General features: G+C 35.5%; 1 long non-coding RNA gene across 1 annotated transcript; it reads right to left on the reverse strand.

Moving 5' to 3' along the window:
* Positions 1 to 341: 341 nt before the first annotated feature.
* Positions 342 to 4,242, reverse strand: LOC145816028 (uncharacterized). The gene is made up of 2 exons (XR_014358505.1): positions 3,947 to 4,242; positions 342 to 629 (listed from the first exon to the last, which is right to left on the reverse strand). It is a non-coding gene; the product is annotated as an uncharacterized LOC145816028 (long non-coding RNA).

Below are 4,242 nucleotides of genomic sequence, written 5' to 3' on the forward strand. Positions count from 1 at the left end.
CTCTGGCCTATTATATTCGTATTCAAACGGCCTTTGGCCCATCATAATATTCAAACAGCCTCTGGCCCATTACATTCGTATTCAAATGGCCTTTGGCCCATTACATTTGTATTCAAATGACCTTTGGCCCATTACGATATTCAAAAGACCTTTCGCCCATCATAATATTCAAACGGCCTGTCACGGCCCAAACCTGCCCCTATGGGTTTAGTACCGTAACCGGCCAGTAATTTGAGATTACCGAAGGCCTACTTAACAGTAATACAGTAATACAGATTACAAGGGCTGGCAGAAGCCAAAACAGTAATTAAAAGATGTCCAATGAGCTGTGACAGTCTGTATGCAAAAAGACTTTTCATATATGTACACATTCATGACAGAACAGCCTATACATACATGTACAATATATACAATCATTCAGGACAGGGACTTAATCCCTATTAGAACAGTACAGTACAACACCATTCAGTCTATACAGTAATTACAAAACAGATACAAAAAGGAGAAAACTAAAACACCCCAAAAGCCCTAGCTTGACAGGCTCGGAACCTCGCAGTAAGGCACAATGGCTGGCTTTGACAAAAAGGAGTCTAACCCACGCTCCGAGCTCCGGTCTGGTGCCTGAACACCTACATATATATATGAGCAGTGAGCTAAAGCCCAGTGAATAACATAATGCATAAAGAGGTTAAGAATGAATATCCTTTCAGTATTGAAAACAGTCAATTGATTCAATGTATCAGTCATTCAGTCATAACAGTCATATGTGATACATCCATTAGCAGAACAGTACAGTAAACAGTAGGTCTTGAAAGACCGAACAGTCAATGATGGCCGTCGTAACAGTAAACAGAAGTTCCAAAATAGGAACTGATAGAGATCTCTGTAACAGTAGTAGTAACAGTAACAGTAGTTGCTAAGGATGCCACGATACAGTTCAGAATAGAGGACAAACATTCATTTAGTTAACAGTAAAAAGTTCAGAAAACAGTTCAGTTGATCATTCAGAAAATATTCATTTTCGAATATATCTTTACAACATTGTTACTCACAGAGTTCTGGGCTACAGATAAGCTAGTACGCGTCTCTGGATGCCAACCCTACACAGTTGTAGAATGAACACACACTAAGCTACACAGTTGAGAAAATAATAACTTAATCTCTAGTTTGCCTCAGTGTGGTTCTACATCAATATCCTCATTAAGATGCCTTAAACTAGGCCTAGGAATGCCTAGGATGGAATGAGGATGCAAGGATGCACTTCAAAACATTTTTTAGAATTTTCAGAAAGCAGGGGTTACGCTCGAGCGTGTCTATATCCGCTCGAGCGGCAATGCAGACAAGGGTCTCTGCTCGAGCGTGAATCAATCCGTTCGAGCGGACTGCAAGCTACAGTAAAAGTACTGGATGTGTAAAAACCACGCTTGATTGGGTGCTCGATACCTGCTCGAGTGTGTGACACAAGTCCTCGCTCGAGCGTCCAATACCCCGCTCGAGCGGACTGTAAAACAGTGTAAAGTGCTGGATGCACGAATTTCACGCTCGAGCGCCAGTCACTCCGCTTGAGCGTGAGTCCAAAATCTGGAATTTCCAGATTTGAACCTCAAGCTCAAAAACAAGTTTTAATATACCAAATTCGATCCTTTTGGGCTAATTTTCTGGAAAACACTTCAAAACCCATAGTATAACATGTTTCAAAGATCAATTTGAGAAATCAAAGCCCAAAGGTAATTCAATTAAACTCAGTTTCAAACCAATTTCCAAGAACATAACTCAAACATGACATGCATGAGTTTAAACCAATTCAAAGCTTCAATTACATGCTCTAATGAGTTGATTCTTCCAAAAACATGGTAAAATCATGAACTACACTCAAAATATGAACATGTATGTGGCAAATTTGTGAAGAACAACTTCAAAATGCAAAAGTATGCCCATGAATGCAAAGATTAAGCTTTGATTCAACAAATTAAGCTAATTCATGACCTTAATCTCTAGACTTCCATAAGCCATGCAACATATAACTTGAATACATGAACAAGAAGGTATAATTTCTACCTTAAGTCTCCAATTCTAAGTGTAGGAGTCCAAACATGTAATCAACCTTCAATTTCCTCAAATCACCAAGCTAAAATTGTTGAACTCAAGTTTCCTCACTCTCTCTATCTCTAGTCGGCTAAGGACTCAAGGAATGGCTGAGGAAATGAGGCTAAACAATGTATAATTCAAGTCCCAACATATGGTATGAAGTGGGCCACTAAGTGGCAAAGTTGTAAATAATGCAACTTATGTAATTTAACTTATTTTAATCTATTTAATCATACCAAATCACATTTCAAATAAATATGCCATAAAATCACATAAATTATAATTAACACATATCACTAATCAATTTCAGATTCGGCTGCCGATAAGGCCTTCAATTTGCAGTTTAAAATATAAAACATGAACAGATAGTTTAACAGTCGAACAGATAGAGACGCACTTAAACAAATACAGACAATCAATCATTTCCAGATTTCAGTCAGTCAGTAAATTAACATGTTTAGTCTCAGTTTAGCAGTAATCAGTGGTTAATCAGTAAACAGTGGTGAGGGTTGTCACACGGCCTTTGGCCCATCATAATATTCACACGACCTCTGGCCCATTACATTTGTATTCAAACGGCCTTGGCCTTGGGCCCAAATCATATTCTTCATAGAGCCTTATACAAAAATTAGGCATATAGAATACTCAATTATAATTCAAATCAACAAATCCATGAAACTTATACGGAAATAATATTTGGAAAATAACATACTTGAAAATATCTTTACTAAGATATTACTCATAGTGTTCCGGTATTTGATTCGTCCATGTACTTGACCCTACATAATTCATAACACATTGGATCGTAATACAATTCAATTTGTTCTTTAGGTTATTTAATTGTCTTAGGCTTCTTTCGTGTCCTTTAATTCATTTAGGATGCTCAGAAATGAAAGAGAACGGAAATTGGAACGTAAAACAACTTTTCAAAAGTTCCTGAAATAGGGCACTCTGCTCGAGCACAACTTTAGTCGCTCAAACGGTCTACAAAACTCTACAAAAGTACTAGTTGCTTGAATTATACGCTCGAGCGACAACTTCTTCACTCGAGCGTTGATCATGAATTCTAGGTTTTCCAAAATGTTGTTTACATTTCAAAACACATTACCAAGGCTCCAAATTCATGCATGACTCACTGAAATATGCAGAAACATTCCCAATTACATATATTTGAAGTTAGTTCCACTTATACTTCAAAATTTCATGGTTTTAACTAGAATTACCTTGGATTAAAATCGTCTTTCAATTCTTCCTTTGTTTTATGAAACATAAAAAATTGAAGCTACAAACCCCCTTTCAAAAATATTTGCATAGATGAAGTTTAAATTAAAATCAAACTAACTGTTTGATTCTCAACATAAATTATAATTTATCTCTAAATTTGTCCAAATTTAAATTAAATTTATTTTCTTCATATCAAGTCCAATTTCAAACTCACAAATTCTAAATCATGAATTGAACTTCCAAAGCTCTTGGAAATTCATGATGCATGTACAATTGAAACTCAATTTCATGTTAAGACAACTAAATTCAAACCCAAAGTGATTAATTTCTAAATTAATTTTCATAAATTTGGGCCTAGCTCTTTCGCATGGATCAAATCTTCAATAAATCCTTATTGCATGCAATTTATAAAACTCAATTCAAGAATGATTCTTTAAATTGAACTTAAATTTAACAAATTTAAAGAATCATAACTCATGTTTTTCAACCTAACTTGATTGAACATGCAAAACCCAATTTCTATGAATTTATATAATTAATCCTCAAATCTCTATTTTAATCTTCTCAAATCCACCTTCAATAATTTTTGTCTAGATTAATCAAACAACACTAGAAAGAGGATGGAATTTCTTACCTTAAGATGAATTTGTCATAATTTTTAGCTTGAATTTTGGTATCCCACAAGCTTTCTTCTTCTTTTGTTCTTCCTCTTTTCCTTTTCTTCTTCTTTCTCGATTTCTCTCTCTCTTTCGGCTATTTCCAGCAACCTTGTATTTCTCCTTTTTGATCTTATTCATTCTTGAATTCCCTTTCTCTCTCTCTTCCTCTTTCGGCCTTTTTCTTTCTCTTAGTCTCGGTTCTCTCTTCTTTTTCTTCTCTATGTTTTTTAACCCAATTTCCAGCACATATATCACACACACACAACTTCTC

The sequence above is a fragment of the Camellia sinensis genome, unplaced genomic scaffold, assembly GCF_055761805.1.
Source record: "Camellia sinensis isolate YWXY unplaced genomic scaffold, ASM5576180v1 Unanchor3, whole genome shotgun sequence".
Classification (NCBI taxonomy): domain Eukaryota; kingdom Viridiplantae; phylum Streptophyta; class Magnoliopsida; order Ericales; family Theaceae; genus Camellia; species Camellia sinensis.